General features: G+C 43.2%; 1 long non-coding RNA gene across 1 annotated transcript in view; it reads left to right on the forward strand.

The window, feature by feature from the left end:
• Positions 1-1,730: 1,730 nt before the first annotated feature.
• Positions 1,731-14,817, forward strand: part of LOC138299496 (uncharacterized) — a 374,925-nt gene continuing 361,838 nt past the window's right edge. Inside the window, exon 1 of the long non-coding RNA XR_011204758.1 lies at positions 1,731-1,864. This is a non-coding gene — a long non-coding RNA (uncharacterized lncRNA). The remainder of the gene's footprint in view (positions 1,865-14,817) is intronic.

Here is a 14,817-nt window from a genome sequence, read left to right on the forward strand (position 1 = left end):
GAATAAGTCACACCTAAATCTGGAAAAAAACATAGATTTTCACTGCCAGTGATTCCCCACTGTCACAGTTGTAAACAGGACTGGCTCTGCCATCAAGGAAGCAGAGAAAATTGACTTGATCAGAAAATAAATTGATACTAATTACTTGAATAATGGCAGTCAAGCTGCAAAGCTCTGTTGGTTTTTTGTACTTTACAATCACAGAGAGAGAGAGAGAGAGAGAAAAAAAAGAGATGAGGAAGACAACAAAATGTGAGTTCTTAGATGGATGTCAAAAGTTTACCTGCCGATGAACCCCACCAAGACAAAATATTTACTTAATGCAAATGGCTGCAAACTCCAACGAGGTTAGACATGCATCTCAGAAGTGAGCCTGAACAGCTTGACTGGGCACCTCCACAAATACACCATCCTCAGCTTCAAGAGGGGTATTGCCCACAGTATGGATGCTACCTGATACCAGCTGGTCCTACCTAACACAAGTGAAACCCTTCCTTTCTGAATAGGTGCCTGAGGCAGGCTAGAATGTCCATTAAATCATGCACATTATCTGTAATTAAAATGTGATATGTCAGGCATCAGGAAACGAGTTTTTGAAATCAGTCCTAAAATATTAAGTCCAAACTGTCTACCGCAGTGACATTTAAAAATTGAGACAACTTGTTATGTTTTAAGCCAAAATTATTTTTAGGACACCATAGACTGCATTAAAGAAATTGTCACATTTTAGAGGTTTCCCAGGTCCTCAGGATTCTCAGATCCACTCATGACTAGCTTAGACAGTCCACATTTTTATGATGCATGCAGGGCCTTGTCGTCCTTGTTTTATCATGGGACAAACATGACTACAAGTCCTAGAATGGAAAGCAAAACTTCACCAGAATCAGTTACTCACATGTGACCCACACAAATATGAGACCTTTAGGCTTACCAAAACTGAGTCTGATCTCCAAGTGTAAGACCTTCACGCAAAGATTGACACCTGTTGGCCATCCAACTTCACTCGCTATGTAAGGGTGTTAAGGGGACCCAAAAGCTGAGAAATAGATGGCCTATTTTCCAGCTGCCAGGTATCCCGGGTCCATGTGTGAGGTGCTTCTCTAGGTCAGTTTTATTTTCCGTTGAACTCTGGTACTTGTAGCCCTGTTGTGTAACGGCAGAAAGAAGACTACAAGTCCCAGACTTTAAGAAAAAAATCCTGGACTGGAGTAGCCCATACCACATGAACTTAGAAAACTTTGCAGGACTGCTACTTATCACCACTCGGATGGAACAGACTCATCAGCCTACAGGTTGAGGGCTCTCGACTGGCCCCACTGCCTTGAAAGTGACATTACTGAGTACTAGATCTTCAGTCATGATCACTAAGAATGCTGGGACTTGTAGGCAAACACTTCTACTAAAATGAAACAATAATAGAGACTGTCTTAAATGTCTTCCAAGGCATGGGTCCTTCCACATCTGTGCGCTGGCCATATATTGTCATATGGAAGCTATTCCAACAAGTACGAGACTCAGAAAGGACAGTCAGCATAGATGGGTTATACCAGTCTCTCGATTGTATCTGTCTGCTTGCTTTTGTTCGTCGAAAAGTAAACTACTTCAAGAATGTACACCGTCAGTCCTGGAGGAGTATGCCCTTACCAGATTTTCAGCCTGTCCACATAAAATACACTACCTCGTCATCGGTCTTCATCATCTCAGTCTGATCATCTGAGTCTTTTTTCCCTTTACATGGTCTGACCTGCCCAAGTGCGGATAGATGAGGCAGGACGGATGGTGCCACTGGCCTCTCTAGAGGGGTGTATCCCGCGTCCCAGCCAGAACAATCCGGTGTGGAACACGGGGACGAAGACAAAGAAAGGTAAAAAAAAAAAAAAAAAAAAACATTAGAAAAATGGGTTTCAGCGTATTCGCTTTTTGGAGTAGCCTAGTTATTCACATGTTGTTTACTTTTTTAAAAGGGTGGCCCCAGTGCCTTCTCTCCCTTCCCCTCCTCCCTTCTTCCCAGCTTTTTTTCTAGTCTCTGTTTGTTCCCTTCCGCTGTTTCATTTACATTTAGCATTTTTATCCAGTAGCTCTCTGTTTCTGCAGCCCACAGAACTTGAGCGGAAAAACTTTTTTTCCTCTATTGCCAACAATTTTAGATTGTAAAATCAGTATCGAATTTCTCAATTTTAAACTTGTTTTTTCAGTCGTTTTGCCTTCCTTTTTTATTTCGGGGTTTTCACTGCATGCCCCTGCAGCACTTCTTAGAAGGGCTGCGCCACTGTGAGAATATGAACACCTGCTTCGTGTTTTGTTTTCACTGACCTTGCTTGAAGTGGTTTGGATCTTGGCAGGTGATGTCGACTTGCTGGTGCAGCCTAATTATTGTTTTCAAGACAGAGATCTGATTTCATGACCTTATCTGGGCATGTGAAGCCAAGATATACAAGGGAAGGCTGCTCGAGGAGAATTCTCCAGACAGGACGGGTTATTCTGCATGCAAAGAACGCTCATGTCTGATCTCCTGCCTGACGGAGAGGTGTGTGTGATTTCAGAAGGTGGGGAGGGGGGGGGGGGGCGTATGTATGCCCTCACAGGTTCAAGACCTAATTTACACCGCCTCTGAAACGAGCCACGATAATTCAGAGCTTTCACGTTTCCCAGGTTCATGCGTGAGTTGTCTTCCGCGCGAGTTTTTTTCTTGCATTCTGGAATTTGCAGTTCTGATTTTCCTTTGGGATAAACAGAACTACGAATCCCAGAATGCAACGAAAAACTTTGACTGAATGAGCTACTTTAGCATGGAACTGGGGCACTTGTGAACCCTGGGCTGCCCAGTCCTGAGTTTGAGCTCCAAGATGTAAGATAACCAGCCAAAGACTGACACCTATGTTGGCTGCACAACTTCATTTGCTGAGGGAGGGCACTGGTGGGATGCAAGTGTCGAGCAACGTTGATTACTGCGCATGAGCAACAGGCAACTGCACGTCCAAGAATTCAAGATGATGACCCAGCTACAAGTGGCATACTCCTTGACAGCTGTCGCTCCAGTCCCGGGCTTACCTTGTGGAGGCCGTTTCGAGTGATAGCCCCAGCCGTGCGTTTTTTCCTTTAGCTTGTGCTTGTTACTTTGAATATTCTACAACGAGTTCAAAATACAATGCGCATCAAGAAAACGTGTTAACGAGAGGATATCTAAATTAGAAGAACTCTTCTCTGGATGGATGTGGTTCCAGAAAAGGAGGCTCTACATTTGACTTGCAGCAGCACTTGCATAGGGAACAGGAGAATTTCGATATGAGTGGCCCCTTCAGTGCCAGCGATTGGTGTAAGGCCTATCAGCACATTAAACTCGATAGTTTAGCAATTGTAGGTGTATGCGTGTTGGTCTCCATGTACAGGCAGTGAGTATCTCTACCCCAGGTTTTAGTAAGGTTATTGCAGTGCCGCATTTTTTTCATAAAAAGAACAGCTTATCACTGGGACAATATTTGGGCCTAATTATCACAGTTGCAGAGAGCTTTACCACTGCCATCGTGATGGACTACTATCTATCATATTTAGAGATGAACGTTATGCCAGGGGTCATGGCTTTACATTTAAAGGAACCCTTTTTAATGCACAGAAGGTTTGGTGGACAGCCAGGGTCTGCCTGCCATTGGCTAAACATTTACATGTTTTTTTGTTTTTCAATAAGAAACTCCCAAAGCGGAAGTTTGTTTTTGAAAGCCAGAAAACTCATGGCCCTTCTAAGTGCACAGAAAAATAAGGACATAACTCCATCCGTCCTAACTGAGGGAGGTGTTATGTTCTGTCAGGGGAATTTTCCCATAAACAGAGCCAACAGGACTTCATTGACAAAAAAGTTAAATTCCCCCCATCTCTAAATGAGGTTGTTGGACTGAGGGTCTGGCGGGCAGGGTACTCCATTCATTTTTGTTTGCAACAGAGTACCCTGTCCTCCAGACTCTAAATTGGGCTCTTACTCCCTAAGTGTGAGGAGAATTGATTGGCAATCATGAATTCTAGAGTCTTTGTGGAGCAAGGTATGCCGGATGTAGGCATACAATGAAGCAGTGTGTATTTCTTCAGAAGGGAATCGTTTGCATGTTTGAGATAAGGATGTATGACTCTTATGTCTATGGATAAGTTGATGAATTTGGTGAAGGTATTATTAATTATTGGTAGTACAGAGATGATCTTGGAAATGCAAACATATGCAGCAAGGCATGAAATTCTGGGGTTGAAGGGGAGCTTAGTCAAGTCCTCTTCATGGACCATAGATAAATTGCACAATTGCTGCTGGCCTGGAAGTGTAATTATGTGAAGGTGCGGATTGGAATCTCGACAGGTAATACAATTTTTATGCCACATTTGACAAACACCAAACAAAATAAAGTAAAATAAACAATATAATCCAAAACGTATTGATTGAGTCAGAGCTGGAGCCCCAACTGTGAGGTGGTTACTCTTTCAATGCTGTACATCTCTGCACATGTTCAGATCTCAAGGCTGCAAACATTTGTGGATAGTAATCAATGTGTTTTTGTGGTGTTCTCTCTTTATCTTTTTTTTTTTTTAACCCAAACTATATGAATTTTCCAACTAATTTCCACATAGAAATTACATCGTTCTCAGTCGGTAAAGACTGAATATATCTCCCCGGTGGTCATTGTATATAATTCAAAAGTTTCTGCCTTCAAAAACGAATTGAATACCTGGTTAGTTGGGTAATATTTTGACCTTCATCTTTTTTTTTCTGTCTGCAGTGTTTTGTGGGAGTGTCCATTCAGTATTAGCGCCAGAATCCCATTTGGCAATCATGCACTCTTTAAAACGTTTAAATAAATAAATATGCATCTGTCCATGTTGGAGGTCCAAGGAGAAAGCTTTGTTTCTTTTTAATTCGTCAGCTATTTAATATTTGTTAAAGGTAATGAGGTCTGTTGTATCCAAATAAGCATGAAATTGTGATTGAAAGCTAAGACCCTTGTGATACAGGAAGCAGTCTCTGGCCTTCCATGGTAGAATGAGCAGTGCCAGGCCAGCATTTATTTGTATGTGTGACTGCTCATATACCACCTGCATCTCTTCTATAAGTGAACAATTACGAGAATGGCCATTATTCTTCTTCTAATTGTGAATCTCGTTGCTGACCACCCAAGACAGGACTGGGAACCCAAAGCAGCCCTCGCAAAATTTGTCAAACTAGCCCCCACCAGGTGCCTAATGAGTGCAGCAAGCAAGACTGCCCACTAGAAAGAGGCTTTGGAGGTGGTAGTTTCTCCCCCCTCAAGAAAATGTGGGAAAAAGTGACAAAAATGGTGCATTCTACAACACATTCTATATTCAATTGTATTCGTTTTTAAAGCATAGTAAATGATAACCTTACAGTGCACCAGGTTATGGCAATCTTTATTGGGGTTCTTCAATGATTCCTTCACTATCACCCTCCAAATGTGTCTCTAGTCTCTCCATAGCCCCTCTCTCACATGTATTTAATTTGTTTTATATCACCTCTTTTACCAGTGTAGGGTGTCAGAGCACTTTACATCAAATATACATACAGAGGCAATGAATCATAAATGTGTAAGGGTGCTACAAGATGCAGGATTCACACGTGATCCATACTGGTAGGTATTTTTAAGTATGCTTGGTCTGGGGAAGCATAAACCTAGGATTCAGAACTGAACACAGTGGTTAGAGTTGAATTTACTAATAAGAAAGTTTCTAACCAAACCCTTTCTAGCAAAATTAGGATAATGAATTACTGGGAACAACCATAACTTTCTAACCTGCACCTTTCAATCTGTATGTGGCTCTTTGATGGCAGTTTATAGCTCACTGTGCTAGATTATGTTTGTAATTTATGAACTGCACAGTAACAAAAGGATCTCTGTGACAAACGTAGCAACTCACTGAGCTATGTACATAAAATACTATTCTGTAATCTGCATAGTACATGTTGTTTGCAGCAGGCATATTAACCATATGTGCTACCTTTGAGTCAAATCTGCCACTAGACAAAACTCTGATCTCTCTACAGTAGGCACATTAATCACCAGTTATGTTGGCACTTATATTGTTGCCTGAAAGTTGTTGGATATACAAGGAACTCTGCAGTGCTTTCAAAACTGCTGCACTGCTACAAAACCACCCCCAAGTAACAAACACCCCCCCCACCCTTCCAGCAGAAAAGCCCGATGCCCAGTACAGCCAGTCCAGCTTTGAGACCACCTCTCTAGTCCAAGCCCTTCTATCAGGTTTGGCTTATGAGAGTTTACTGAGTTCAAAGTGGCCTGCATAGTTGACGTGGTACCATTGATAGGGCTGCAAGTGCTGTGCAGTTGAGTATAGCTGGCAACTGCCTCCAAGTCATGTATGAAACCTTCAGCCAGCCCTGGCTTTCAGCCAATCACACTTTGCATGCACAGGCTTCTGCTGTCATACAGGGTAATTTACAAGTCCCAGAATGCACTGTTTTGTTAACCAAAAGCAATGGGCTGGATAAATGGCGTCCTGCCTGTTCTGATAACTTTAAATTGTATCACATTCAGCTTGTCTCTTGTTTTTTTGCCAATTTCATTTTAGTTTTGGAATGCTAGGTTAAACATCCACTTCCACCTCCTCCTATTAAGTGCACTTCTACGGAATCAAGACAGCTCTGGCAAAAATGTTCAAACCAGCCCTGCTCAACCTCTCTAACTTTTTTCTCTCTCCTTTTCTGTTTTCTCTCTTTTTTTCCTTTGTCATTTAAAGCCCCCGCTGTGTCCGCTGTGATTACCCGGGGGAGCTGGAGAGGAGAAAGTGGCAGAGGCCATTCGTCACCTTCTACCTTCAAACCCTGCCTCTAATAGCTCCAGCCCGGGTAATGACTAGCAGCAGACCTGCTAAGTTTCCCAGGTCCATGAGTGATGTGCTGCTACAGTCCAGGTTTTCCCTTTGAATTCTGGGACTTGTAGTTTTCATGTATTCCATTAAAAGTCCCAGAATTCTAATGAAACAAGCATTTTCAATGCAATGGGTCTTGCATTTGCTTGAGATAGAGCTATTAGCGCTGTAAAGAAAACAAATGCAGCGCGATTGCGCTGCGTGGAAAATAAACAGATAAAATAGTCCGGACACCGTGCTGAAAACATCGAGCCTTGTAGGTTTTTAGTAGTTTACCGGTGCTGTGTAGGTAGGCTAAACACCAAAAAGGCATGACATATGCATGCCTTTCACAAATGAAAGCAAGCAGATTTTAAAAGGCAAGCCCACGAACCAATGAAAGTGACTGACGTGACATGGGCGTGGTTTGAAGCCCAAAGAGAGATTACAGAATGGGACAGAGAGCTTTGCGCTCGCCTATGAAAAAAACTGGACTGGAGCAACACGTCACGCATGGACCCGGGAAACGTGGCAGCTAGGGGTGGAATAATCAAGCAGCCCCCCCCCCGCACCCCTAGCGCCACTGCTTTCTCCCCTCCCTGATTTTTCAGCTGTATAGACCGTACACAAACCCATACGCTGTGCCAGTAGAACACATTAGTAACTGGTGATCTGGAATACCCACCATGGCCCCACTTGTTATCAAACATTACAGTGCGACTCGTCATCGGAATGGAGTTATCTCCAGCGCTGACAGGAATGCTCCGAGTTAGCTGTCAGCTGTTTCTGTTTCTCACCGAGCGCCACCTGCCTTCACGGTAAGGAATGTAAAGTGCTGTCAGGAGGCCTGCCTGCTTCCAAGCAAGAACTGGCTTGGCATGTCAGCTTCGGTCCAAAGATTGCATAATTTCCCACCATCCTTCCCTCTCGCCCATTGCGTAACCTTTGACCCAGTCTGTGACAGTCACTCCCTGCTTTCCTTGTGAGTCACTGCTGTCAGCTTGGAGACGTTTTGGCGATTGCACACGATTTCTATAAATGTTGTAAGCTGCATCTTCCAGCATCTGTTTTCGCCCTCATCTTTACCTCTTAATTCCTGTTTACGACATAAGTAATGCTTCAGGTTTCTTTTCAGAACTGCCCTAGTGCTGCTGGAACAATTTTCAGGGCGTTGGTGCTGCCATTAATGTTATGTCACCGAAGTGAAAGGGATTGCGAAAAATCAAAGCGTCAGGCAAAAAAAAAACTGTAGCAGATGTGCCTTGCCCATTCAGCAGGAGTGGTAAGGGTGTGGTATGTAGCTGGCCCTGCATTTTGGAATACCACTGTTGTCATTTACAAACAGTGCATTTTCTGTTGAAATGGCCACTTAATTTGCATCAACTTGTAGTTTTACTGGTAAAACTATATAGCTCAAAAACAATATGTGGGAATCGAGTTTTAACAACTAGTTAGCATTTGTGCATCACCAGGTACTATCTTGTTCCTAGTAATACATTCTTGATCCTAATAAAATCTTTGATTCCATCACACTTCACAATTACAAAAAACTCGTTCATTTGTGCTTTCCTAATTGCTGCTATAATTTGAAATATGTCTATAGTTCTTTTCCTAATATTTAAATTCTGTGTGTTTGAAACAAAACCGACATCCTGCAGCCTTTCCATTTGTTTCCTGTACCTCAGCAGGATTGTCATCTAGATGACTTTTACAAAATCTTTTCACTTTGCAGTAGGAGAAATAAAAGAAGACTCCAGTTTCTACATGAGCAGCAATTTGACAGAAGACATAGCCTGGCATGTGACCTTTGTCTTTGAACACTCAGCAAATGTGACAAGATAAACTCAAAATTTGAAGGCATCTTTATTGCTCATTCACCTTCTGAACTCGAGCATGAATGTTTCTGGGGGTGCAGCAGCACATCCAGCATCCCTACGTCCAGCACTTTTGACTAGCCCTCATGCATTCCAGGCCACAGTTGTGCCAGTGCAATTTATTTTTATCGAAAAAATAATTCTGCATGGTGACACTGCATATTTGTCCACAAGGGCCTCTGAAAAAGACCTCTGCCACTCAGCTCCTCGCATGGAGCTCCTTGACAACTGAATAGTAATATCTGCAGTATCTTAACTTAAAGATGGTAATGAGTAATCCAATACACATTACAGATACATTAATGTATTAATGGATCTGCTCAGCAAGAACCTTTGGGTGATTTGATTTAGCTGAAACTGTGTCTGAAAAACAACATCCTTCTACATCCATGTCTACATTCCCCCCCCATCCAGTTCCCATCAATGGCCTTCTAAGGCTGCACACCTTTCTTTTGCTCTATATTCACATCCTCTCATATGTCTCCTACATCTTTCAACAGGCATATCCACACCTGTCTCTATACTATCATATCCACATCCCTTCAGATCCACATCCTTCCACATCTTTCTTATCCATTCGTATCTACATCCCTCCCCATCCTTATCTTTCCACATCCATATTCACATCTGGCTCTAGCCCTAATATCTAGACCCCTTTACATCTTTCCACGTACATATTCAAATCCATCTCCATTGTTTCAGATTCACATCTTTCTACATCCATATCCACATCTACACAGCTCCCACATCCACACTCCTCCACATACCTATTTGTACCGCTCCACAGCCTACTTCCTTCCACAGCTCCTCAAATCTACACACCTCTCTATCCCTCCATAATCACATCCTCCCATTTCCTGCCACTTCCCTTCACATCTTTTTGCAGGCCTATCCACATCCCTCCTTATCCACGCCTGTCTAAAACCCTTTATATTCACATCTGTATCTTTCCACATGAATATCCACATCTGTCACCATCCCTTAATGTTCACATCGCTCCCATATTCACATCCCTCAACATCCTTCATTCCTCAACATCTTCCAGCATCCATAACAGACCCCTCTCAATCCCTTCATATCCACACCACTCCACATCCATTCCCCATCCCTTCAAATCTACATCTTCCACTGTCCCTCAAAATTCACATCCCTCGCACCACATCAGGGGTTGTATCCAGACTTTACTCCTGTCTACAATCAAATCTTCTTTCTATTAAAGATGGGGACCCTCTGTGATTCGTTACCCATTCTCATGCCATTGACACACCTGACCTTGATACCACCCTTACCTAATATTCTGCTTGCAGAACCCACACATAGACTCACATTTACTTTCCATCCAGTTACCCAGCTCTGCCGATCTATAACCACCTCCAGACTCTATTTGCATTTACTGCCAATCAACAGCACTTCTACTGACATCAGCCCAGTCCGGTCCACCCCATGCTATACATACCTGTTCCAACATACTCAGGCATATTTACTCATTCACACATTGCTAAACCTAAAGCTACCTACCCATCAAAAAATGCATATATCCAAAATCTCATAAAAATAGACCAGAAAAACAATACACAAATTCACAATTCCCCATGACAGAAAAGTAAAGAGTAAGGGAGTACGCAACAATGTAGCACAATAAAGAATGAGATACAACACAATGCGATATGTTGCAAATACACTTTAAAAGAACAGCACACCCTAAAAAACGGGCGCACAATGAATCACTACTTCACCTAAAACCCTATGAAAACACAGAGTATACTGAACTGAGAGCTGGTTAACTCCAATTATTACATACTTTTCATGAATATTTGTGTTTGCAATGGAACGGGGAGTTTAAACATTTTAAATTTTGCACTGATGCAATTTAGATTGATTATAACTTTGGCCCTTCTGATGAATTAGCATGATACGTTTCGCAAGCACAGCTAGAGGTCGTGCCTAGCCCGTCGTGGATGTAGGTTTACTAGGCAGATGCTGTGCCCTAGCCAATGTTCTATGACCAGCATCTGCTTAGAAGTTTGGATTGCACCAGTGCTGTTGGGGCGTTGCTTGTGCGGTGAATTCACTAGTGACAGGAGTGCTGGGACTTCGCAGTGATGGGATCCAATCATTCTGCAGGGAAAATAATCTTGCAACCTCATTCCAAGTATTAGTTTATCCTGAGTTCCTTGGGGCACGAAGGAACAGATTTGAATGTAGTTAGGAACAGGAGGGAGAGCGATAACTTGGGACAAAAGTGTTTGAGAACTATGCTCTGCGTCTGCCCAGCCAAATTGAATTTACGGTTTCGGAAGACTAACAGTTGCTGCTGTCTGGGAGCTTGCCAGTTCTGATTACCTCAAAATAAAGAAGCAGATTACATAAATCCTTGCAGTGGTTTATTTTCAGAAGGAGGCCAACTTTAAGAATTGTGGATGATTGTCTCAGAGAGTCACCATTATTGGCTGGCCATGGAGGTGGCTGCCAGAGATCAGACCTAGGCCTCACTTCTGGAAGCACAGACATTTTAGGGCTACCTCTCTTGCAATCATCCACCAATAGCGGCTAGCAGGAGAAGCAGAACGATAATCTGCAGCTAGATGATTTTCCAATAACAGAGAATCACTGGCACAACTTCGTGCTAGCATGCTGCAGGTTGTGATCAGTTCCAACAGGGAGCACATGTATACATTGGAAACAACGAGATGGACTCCTCATCCTAAGTAGGTGAATGGTATTGTAAGTGATCAATTTCGTTAAAAAAAGTTTGGAACTAACTCAGAGATGTGTCCTTCACTCCTTGTCTGCCGATAGCTGTGCCATGCTTGCGGCATGCTCATTCAGCAGTAGGCTACCCCATCAGGTACCGGGGAGAGAGGGTAGAACTAAACAAAAGGACGAAGACCATACTTATAGCTATAAAGAATATTTTGCTATTGATTACCACTTTTGAGGGAGTGAGGAGCATCAGAGCTCAATGGTGAATTCAGCTCTCATGAGTCATGTCCCCCCCACACTCAACAATGGTAATAAATGGCATATAGATTCTACGTATCGTCATAGGGAAAATAAATATAGTGCTTGCACAAAATGCAATTGTATTAAAACCCCTATTCCACAGAGGCCGGTACAGTATGGAAAATATCTCCTCTGAATTATGTGTGTCATATAAGCCTGGCCTGGACGAAATTTGCTAGGCAATTTCACGCATTTTGTATTACATGTATTGGGTTTAATGCCTGCGTTTATGCCATCATGCCACTTTGCGAAATTGAGATATCGTTAGGTAAAAATCCTATTGCGGAACATTGAGAACAAGCCAAACGTGTGTGGCTTTTATTAGTCATGCGCAATATTGCACTTTTTTTTTTACTGCACAATTAATCGTTGGGTCCAATATGAGTCGTTTTTAGACGTTTTGGGATGTTTCGCAGCCTATTCACAAATGTATGGAAGACTACATAAACAGCTTCTACAGGAGTACTACTACTTTACCTACTCTACAATGCCATCGTTAATGGGACCCATTGTGTCCTAGTGACTACAGCCACCTGGTCACTCATGGCAATTGTGAGTGAATTATTTTCAAAACGCTGTTTTTTGGTCTTTCTGATGTAAGACGTGACTACTGTTCGGTGCTAGCCAAGTATTCCAACTAGCTGCAGATGTCATGTTCTGTAAAAAAAAAAAATGCATCTGCAGACGTAATCTTCACCAGTCCTGGGCTGAAAATAAACCATGAGGCAATAGCTGGCTTTGATTCTCGGCCCTGAGCTCCCATTTTGGGAAATTTGTATATAAGGAAAAGTATGCTCCATTGGCAGGCCTCAAATTGAGCTCATGTGCTCTTGCCAACATCCGAATGGACCATTTAAAAACACAGCTGAGGCGTTTTGCAACAGGCTGTGCAAGGACCATTACTGATGTAATGTGAAGGCTCGAAAATGGAGTTAAGCCACCACGGAGGCTACGTTCCAAGTATTCTGCTTTCATTTAAAAACACATTGTATCTTCTTCTTTGATCGAGTAGGTTAAAATGAAATGCTGCAAGATCCCCCATCTTACACAGTACACTGGGTTGTTGCATCCGCACAGCTGTTTTTATGTGTAAATTTGGCTTACACACCTAACTAGTCTTTTGTGTGAACGTAAAACCACTTTTTTAAACTCAAACATTGGGTTACACTTCTAGAAGGATTTACCGATAGGGGATGTGTCACGACTGGTATGGCCTGCGAGTTTGTGCACAGCCACAAATTTAAATGTACTCCTTTCTGCCCATTTCCATGAAGGAAATAGTCTAGAATGTACTCCTTAAAAGGGAAAGAGTAAGTTCCTTTTGAGGGTGGGAAGTTAATTGTGACATTCCCAAAAGCAGAGGGGGCATAGGAGAAATTGTTTCTCTGCACGAAGCAATACTTTCTTCATGGAGAAAAGAAAGAACCAAAGTTAAAAAGCACTTTTGGTCTTGTTTGGCATGAGGAAAAATATGTCAATATCAGCTCAAGCGAAAATGAAATTTACAAAAGTTCTAAAGGAACATGCCTGGAACCCTCTGGCTGCCATGTAAAAACCTTGGCTTATTGGTGGTGGTAGGTCTGTACAATGTGAGGGGTCATAGGCTTGTGGGGCAGACTTACGAATAAGGCCCATGGTGTCTTGCAGATGCGGAGTGTTTGGTTCACCACGCCTACGCAGAGATGCTTTTGCAGCATTTGTCGTCCTAAACCCTCTTCTTTAGCTCCACTGCGTGGGACAGATGGCCCTAGCAGTAGCCGACGTGGACGGCTGATTTCCCATCCGGTATGGGCGCTGTCTGTACATCTGCCTCTCATGTTTCAGTGTGTGTAGTTTGTATGGCCTGCTCGGTGAGTTGCATCGTTGACTTGATTGTTGCGTCCTCGGGGACTGTATGTGCAGGGAGCACCTGCCTACGGACGTCTGGAGAGGAAGCATTCTCCGGTGGGGCTGCAGTCGTTTTGGAGAGATGTACCCAGAAAGCGGAGGAAGGTTAGTCTGTGTCATTCACCACAGGTCTGCAGATGTGACTCGGAGAGCGATGAAGAGGAGGCCGCCCATTTCGAAGGGTATTTCAGGAAAAGATGCTATTGCCGTTAATTAGTTAAATTCCTATAACTGTGACAATTTTGTTTCTTCGGCATAAAAGGTTGGACAGAATGGTAATTTTAATCAAATCAAAAGAGCCGCTCTCTTGAAAGTCTGTGAAGTTTGTCATGCTACATATGAGGAAAGCAGATGCTACTTGCACCTCTGCCCACTGAGTGGGATAAAATATCCAGATTATTTCAAGGAAATCCCATTACTTTGATGTTAATCTTCCCTGTCCCTGGTCTTAGGTGGGAGGAGGCCCTACAGCCCTGATGTCAAATCCTCATGGGTGCGGCGGGCGAAATCAAGAGCAGACACTGGGAGCGAGGAACAGCCGCCTTTATCGCACCTGCCTCCGACTTTTCACTTTTCACCCTTCCCCAAGTCACTTCTTTTATGTCCCCACCCAGACCCTCGTATCTAGGTTAGTGGAGTCGCCCCATCCTGTTCCTAGTGCCTGACATCACATCTCCCCTAATTTACATATCCACTAGGTCTTGGACATGAGCCTTAAAGCCCCTCCCAGACATACGAGTGACTGCCAGAGCTCTCCTGGCCATTTCAACCTCCCTTCCCAAGCCCCTTACCCCTATCCTCAATCACCAGGGGAGACGTTTCTGGAAGTTAACATGGCCGCAGTTTATTACAGCCAACATTACATGGTTCATAAACATCACAGCTTGTGTTCATACATAAGTTCCATAATGCAACTGTCCCTTGTTCAATATTTTATCATTAATGACTGTTGCCAGTATTCTTGTCCAGCCTCTGAGCAATGGCCCCTTCCTGAAGGTGTTTAGCTCTTGATGACTGCTAGGCTTCTCTTGCTACCAAATTCTATGTAGGTGGCCCTCAGATCCTGCCCAGGGTGCAAGTGCCATGCCCGCCCGATACCAAACCCTTTTTTGGCCATTGCCTGCTCCCCGGGCCCTTGTCATAAGGCATGCCAACGACACTGTCTGAACAGCTCTTCTTAGGCTGTTTACCTTTC

This window comes from Pleurodeles waltl, chromosome 6 (assembly GCF_031143425.1).
Source record: "Pleurodeles waltl isolate 20211129_DDA chromosome 6, aPleWal1.hap1.20221129, whole genome shotgun sequence".
Taxonomy (NCBI): domain Eukaryota; kingdom Metazoa; phylum Chordata; class Amphibia; order Caudata; family Salamandridae; genus Pleurodeles; species Pleurodeles waltl.